Source organism: Heterocephalus glaber, unplaced genomic scaffold, assembly GCF_053883595.1.
Source record: "Heterocephalus glaber isolate CG9 unplaced genomic scaffold, H.glaber_assembly_v1.0 deba00000936, whole genome shotgun sequence".
NCBI lineage: Eukaryota > Metazoa > Chordata > Mammalia > Rodentia > Bathyergidae > Heterocephalus > Heterocephalus glaber.
Window position 1 is genome coordinate 1,615,834 of NW_028258172.1, and position 7,746 is coordinate 1,623,579.

Here is a 7,746-nt window from a genome sequence, read left to right on the forward strand (position 1 = left end):
CTTTTGGTTAACAAGGAAAAGGCTTGCTATGTATCAGGTCATGCTCTTAAACACTCCTGAGATTATTATAAACCTTGCAGTACTCCTAACCCTGCCTTTCTGATGCCTACAGGCCAAGAAGTTAGAAACTCTTGTGAACAAGTGATATCCCAGACATATAAAAACAGGCAGGACATTAGTGACCAGCCTCTCCAAGAACCTGAAATGGTGTGGTTCACTGATAAAAGTAGTTTTGTCCAAGAAGGATATCAAAAGGCAGGTTATACAGTTGTCAGATCACAACAGGTTATTAAAGTAATACCTCTTCTTCCAGGGACTTTTCAAAATTCAGAGCTAATAGCTCTTACTTGAGCATTGATATCAGGTAAAGGCAAGAAAATATACATCAATATAGATTCCACTTATGCTTTTCTGGTGCTACAGGCCTGTGCACCAATCTGCAAAGAAGGAGACTGCTGACTTACAAGAAATTATCTATAAAACACAAGCAGGAAAACTACAGCTCTAAGAGGTAGTCTATCTTTCCAAGCAGGTTGCTGTCATTCATTGCAAGGGATCCAAAAGAAACATGTCTAAAGTCTCTTTGTGAAATTGAAAAGTTGATAGAGAGGCAAGAAGGGCAGACCTACAGCTCCTCAAAGTAATAGCCTTATTCCCTGTACCTGAGGAGCCTTTCCAGTCCTTCATCAAAGAATGCTCTGACAAGCTATAAAAATCCTACGTGGGAAATGGTCACTAGAGTTTTCACAAGACTAGAAAGAAAGCTATTCTGAGAATCTCTGGAAGACCCGAGGCTCCTCTTCAAAGAGCAAGACTCCAGTATTGCTCTGGGTGCAGAAAAGTAGAGTCACTGATGATCCTAAATCACCACAGCTTAAATGTGCACTTGTATTGAGGCTCCAGTTTTTAATTCAATCCATTATGTAGGTAATCTTGCTAAGGCCATGACTTTCATGCTCTAAATAATTCACCTAACCTCACTCTTTGCCATACTTTGTCCTTTACAAGAAGCATGCAAATCTACCTGCTCCTTATATTTGGGTTCTACATCCCTATCATAATTGTAAAGTTACTTTCTTTCTGCCATTGAACAGATGTCTCAGAAGTCACTATTTTCTCATCTTCTGACACGTTCTTTTTCTTCAATCCAGCCAGTGAACTACAAAACCCCAAATTATTTAGAGATCACATACTCCCATGTAGGTAGGGCCTACAACACTTCTAGCAGGAAGTATACACATGAAGATGAAAACCTCCACTTCCTCAGTACCCCATAAAGAACTAAGGGGGTATGTGAGAAAATGAGACACAAGATTGAGGTGTGGCAAAGCTGGCTGGGGAAGTAGGTGTTACCTGTTAATCACAAAATCCATGGGCACATATGAAGGACAATTCCCTAAACCCTGGACATAGATTTCGCTTGAGAACTTGAGCAGTTTTTTTTAAATATAAAATTACTTTAATACTTCTGGATTTCAGTCAAAAGAATTATTACTGTAAAGCATTAATAACACATTTTTATATATTTAACCAGCCATGGACACAAACAAGCTTAGTTTAAAAAGAAAAAATATCAAAGACACCAGGAAACCATGAACCACAGAAAGATCCAGCAGACAGTGCTACTATAATTATAGGGATCTGCAACTCAAACCATCAATATATCTACACCTGGAGAAGTCAAGCTCCAGGGCTTATAAAACAACAGATTCAAAAACAAAAATGCTCTACTTAAAGATAAGTAGCACTTTGGCTTGGAGTGGAAAAGACTGGGAGAGTTGTTTTTATAGCAACCATGCTTTGGAGCAAGCACATTTTGGTTTTTTGTTTTGTCTTTTTTGGTGTTTGTTTTTGGTTTTGTCTTTTCAGGTATTGGTGATTTGAACCTAGAACCTTGCATATGGTTGGCAAGTAAGTGGTCTGCCACTGAGTTACATCCCCAGTTCTTTTTTGTTTTTAAGACAGGGTCTCACAAAGTTAGTGGCCTCAAATTTGTGATCTTCCTGCTTCAGCCTCCTGAATAGTGGGGATTACAAGTGTACACCACCATACCCAGATAAGAACAAGGTTAATTTCCTTGCCTTAAACCATTATGTATGGATGCAAGATATGTCTTATTTGTAGAGATTGTAAATATCATTTGCAAATGCACAAAATATTCAATTCCTAATGAAGATAGTTTTTCAATATCAGAGAAGGATGAACTTTACATAAAATTGTTACATAAACTTCTATACATACTAAGTATAACTAGAAGAAAGCTTTTTAAGACAAATGGTAAAGACTTTCTTTCAAATAAGTTCTTTGTTTATAAACAGGTCTTTAGTGACAATTGTTTATAAACTATTAACTGATTTTGCTGGTGGCTTTTCTGCTACTAACTGATTTGGCTGATGTCCCTTGAAGACCAAGACAAAATTAATTACTCTGGATTACAGGTCACAGAACATATTTCACAGTTTATCTTGAATTAGTACAAAACAATTACACAATTAAAATATACCTTTAGATCAGAGATAGCATATATTATTTATGAAACTACTGCTATGCATATAGTATAAACTTTTCATCTTTTAAAAAATAACTCAGATTTTCTTAAAAGCTGAAACACGAACTCTTTGTACATCTTCCTATGGTGCTTAATGTAATCTTTCATTTTTTTCTTTTGTACCAGGGATCAAACTCAGGACCCTGTGGTTGCGAGGCAGGTGGTGGACCCACTGAGTTAAATGCCTGACCCTTAATGTAATCTTTTTGATTCATTGGTTCACAGATTCACTTTTTCTTTGCCTGGGGGCATTCTTTTTAATACCCATTGGTATCATCTGACTTCAGCTGCTCAGTTTGTCGAAATTATTTTCCATCATTTGGGTGCTTCTTTTTCATTTGTGTGTACACTTCACAAAGCAGAATAATAATCACTAAAACAACAGCTTTGGCAATTATTACAAGAAATGGTTTGAAGGGCACCAAAAAGTTCAGCACAACAAGCTCAAGCTGCTCCTTGCTCTCGCCTAGCTGGAATACTGTGTGGCACCAGTAGGATACTCCCCCTATCTTCTTCCAGGAGATGCTTTATCTTGAGCTTTGTTTCCTTGCTGTATGTTCCGTTGATAACATACTTATCATTCATGTGAACATCAATAGGAACCTGTACACTCCCATTACTTCTGCACCAAGTCCAATGTAAAGGAAAGCAATATTGACACACCAGGAGAGTAGGGTCCCCCACATAAGTGATCAATGGCTTGTTTTTTCCGTAAAGTTCAGGAACTTTGATATTAAATGTTCCCCTTTGTTCATTTTCTTCTTCAAAGAGACAAGAATAGCTCACCATTTGTTTGCTGTTAATGATGATGATCGCAAATTGGGTATAGAGTGTTTCCTATTACAGTGAAAGAAAACTTCTTAAGTAGCTCATTATCCTTTTTCCAAGTCCCATAGAATGAATTCAAATCCCTTGAAGTTGTGAGCTGGCAGATGAGAGTGATAACAGAAGAACTTTTCAAAGTGATAATTTTTTCTATTGGCATACTGGTATGTTCAGTTAGTGATATGTATGACTCTCAGAGGAAAGAGTATTTTGCATCATTTCTTCTCGAACAGGTAAACTTGTAAAAGGTGAATCTGCAGGTCTACTGTCCCTTTCCGCGGCGAGGAGGCGCAGCAGCAGGGGTGGCCAGTCTGAGGCACGAGCTCCAGGCGTTCCGAGTTACCCCCAGGCCAGGCAGAAGTTCCCCCTGAGGCTGGTGCTCTCCGGCTGCCACCCACGGGGTTCTACTGGCTCCACACCTCGCCAGTGGCCAGTGCTTTCAGCCAGTCCCAATGGAACCAGCCAGAAAAGACGAGGGGAGGGGCCGGCGCGCCCTCCTCCCCAGAGACGCACACTGCATCATCAATTATGCAGCCCAGAGGGCTCCAGCCTCGCCCTGTGCACGTTGCCACTTCCGACCCAAGCTTCTAGGCCTCGGCCTCTGCGCAGTGAGACCCAGCTCATCCCTGCGGGGATACGGTGGTACTTTCCCTGCGTGTTCTTTGCATCCAACGTGATGAGCAGGTTTTTGATAGGATGGCCTAGACCTGATGTCAGCCTGAGAATTGGCTTATACAAAATAACAGTCCACATTGAGTTTTTGCCACTATGTTCTCTCTTGCATGGTGGCCCACCCTCATGCTGTTGGGTATACCCCTTTACCTACTTTTGCTAGGGTCAAACTCACTCTGCATAGCCTGTTTGTTTTCCTGCCTTCAACAAAACTTTGTTACCAGTAAAAATATCACTAAAAAAAAAACTGGGCAAATAACCTGAAGGGACACTTGTCAAAAGTAGCATAAATGACCAATCATACATGAAATTATGTTCAACATCTTTCCGCCCTTAGGAAAATTCAAATTAGAACTACTCAGATTCCACTTTTTTTTAATACCAGGGATCGAACTGAAGACCTTGTGCATGTGAGGCAGGCGGCGGCACCACTGAGCTAAATCCCCAGCCCAAATTTATTTTTAACAATTGGAAACTCAGTCTCAGGGGCTAACTGGAGAAGGACAATAAAAATTTTAGGCCTAGGGAAACAAAAATTGATAAATTTAACTTTGGCTTCCAATTTGAGTATTTTTGGTTAATTGATATGCTTAAAACATTTCTTATACATTGTATGCAGACTACAATTACATGGTTAACATGCTCTTTTTTTCTGCTTTCTGCAGGTACTAAGATAATTTTTACTATTCAAGGTTGGATTCATTCCAGGGGATGCAGGGATGGTTCAACATACACAAATCAATAAATGTAATGCACTATATTAACAGAATAAAGGACAAAAACCATAGGGTCATCTCAATAGTTGCAAAAAATGTGTTCAAAAAATCCAACACAAATTCATGATAAAAACCCTACAGAAAATTGGAATAGAAGGTCTTTATCTCAACCTAATAAAAGCCATCTATGAAAAACCAACAGCCAACATCACTCTAAATGGTTAAAAACTGAAATCTTTCATGCTAAAATAAGGAACAAGAAAAGGATGTCCACTATCACCACTCCTGTTCAATATAGTTCTGGAAACATTAGCCACAGCAATTAGACAAGAGAAACAAATAAAAGGGATAAAGATAGGAAATGAAGAAGTTAAATTGTTATTATTTGCAGATGACATAATACTCTGTATAGAAGACCCCAAGAACTCCACCAAAAGTCTTCTACAGTTAATAACCAAATTGAGAAGAGTAGCTGGATACAAGGTCAACATGCAAAAATCAATTGCCTTCCTTTACCTGAAAAACAAACTCATTGAGGAACTGGAGAAACAACTCCTTTCACAATGGAACCTGAAAAAATGAAATACTGAGGAATCAATCTGACAAAGGAAGTAAGAGATCTTTCCTCTGAAAACTACAGTATTTTGAAAAAAGATATCAGAAAATAGAAAGACATTCTTTGTTCTTTGGTAGGAAGAACCAACATAATGAAAATGGCCATACTTCCAAAACTGATGTATAGATTCAGTGCAATCCCAATTGAAATTCCAACAGCATATTTCACAGAACTAGAGAAAACAACTCAAAAATTCATTTGGAACCAGAGGAGACCTAGAATAGCAAAAGCAATTTAGGCAACAAAGACAAAGCAGGGGTTATCACAGTCCCCAACTTGAAACTATACTAAAAAGCTACAGTGATAACAACAGCATGGTACCATCAAAGAAGCACAGCCAAGGATGAATGGAGCACATTTGAAGATGTGGAGACAGCTCTAGACATACTCAGCCACCTCATCTTTGGCAAAGAAGCCCCCCCCCCAGCCACTGGGGGAAAGATAGCCTCTTTAATACACGGTGCTGGAAAAATTGGGTTTCAACATGCCAAAGATTAAAACTAGACCTATATCACTCACCATGCACTAAACTAAAATTGAAATGGATCAAAGATCTAAATATTAAAATAGAAACACTAAACCAGTTGAAAGAAAGATTAGGTAGAACTCTTCAAGACATTGGCATAGGAAAAGATTTCATGAACAAAACCTCAGTCACACGTGAACTAGCACATAGCATCAACAACTGGAATCTCATCTTATTAAAAATCTTTGGCACAGCAAGAGAAACTACCAATAGAGCGAAGAGACAACCCACAATGGGGAAAAAAATTTTACCAGCTGTTTCTCAGACAAAAGTCTATTATCTAGAATACACAAAGAAATTTTAAAAATCAGACCTCCCGAATTTAAAGACCCAATCCTAAAATGGGCATATGAAATGAAAAGACATTTCTCAGAAGAAAAATTAGATACAGCAAATAAACATACAAAAAAGTGTTCAGCATCACTGGTGGTGGGGTTGTAGGAGTATAGACTGGTGAAACCACTGTGGAAATCAGTGTGTAAATTCCTCAAAAAAAAAAAACTAGGATAAATGTCCCATTTGAGCCAGGTATTCCTCTGTGGGGTATCTTCCCCCCAAAATAATAACATCATACCACAGGAATATATTTGCACCCATGTTTATAATGGCACAGTTTGTAATAGTTACATCTTGGAAACGACCCAAATGCCCATCAATGGGTGATTGGATAAAGAAAGTATAGATTTTTTATATATAAAATAGAGTAATAGTCATAAAGAATGATAAGCTAGAGCTGGGGATTTAGCTCAGTGTTTCCACTGACTGCCTTGCAAGCACAAGGATTGAGTTCTATCCCTGGTAACCCCCCCCCAAAAAAAAGAATGATAAGCTAGAGACATTTATATGGTGCACATTGTGGTGATACTCTTAAGTGCAATAAATAGGACACACATGTGTCAATACTGAATAATTTCTCTGATGTGAGGAACTGAAAGCATAAATGAAGACCAAAATATAAAATAGATAATGTGAAATAGGAAGAAAAGACCCACAAGGGAAGAGGAAGTAGGGAGAAGGGGTGGGGGAATGGAAAGAAGGGAAAGAAAAAATATTAGAAAAGAAGGAAAAAAAAGAAGCAATGTTTTGTAAATAGGGAGGGTTGGAGGGATGGAACGGAGGGAATGGGAATGGGGAACAAAGAAGAACCAAGATATACCATGTAGAGGTACAAGTTCCTAAAGATAAATGTGATCATAATGTATACCTAAAATGTATCAATAAACTTAATGAATATGAGTCTTAGTCTCAGGGAGTTTCTGGACAAGATTAAAATACAGACAAATATTCTATTAAAGCATAACACAAATAATCTGGAGTCAAAGAGCCAATGCAGTCCTTGTTCCTAAGTAAAAGCTCCTGAGCCTGGTCTTTACTGGATGCATTTCTATCACCATTCCGGTCTTCTGAGTTTTGATCATAATCTCTCCTCAAGTTCAGCTCACAGCATTCCAGGGCTATTTTTTCATCCAGCATCTCCAAAACTTTCCAAACTCTTCCCTTAAGCGATTTCCAAAGGCTACTGAACCATTTGGCCAGGTAACGTCATTGCAATGACCCCATTTCTCTGGTTGTACCAAAATCTGTCTTAGTCATTTTTTCCCATTGCTGGGACAAAATGCCCAACCCTAAAGTTAAAGGAGAAAGGGTTTATTTTAGCTTACAGTTTGTGAAGATTTCAGTCCATTGTCAGCTGGTTCCAAGGTAGGGAGGCATGACAGAGGGGCATCAGAGAGGAGAAACAGTTCATGTCATGCCAAACAGAAAACAGTAAAGCAGTAAGCCTGCCTACACTGTCTTCCTTTATATTCCATCTAGTCTATAAGCTCATTTTTGTGCCACTTAT

At 38.6% G+C, this 7,746-nt stretch overlaps 1 pseudogene; it reads right to left on the reverse strand.

Moving 5' to 3' along the window:
* Positions 1-2,759: 2,759 nt before the first annotated feature.
* LOC101712284 (embigin pseudogene) lies at positions 2,760-7,376 on the reverse strand (annotated as a pseudogene).
* Between the last annotated feature and the right edge of the window lie 370 nt (positions 7,377-7,746).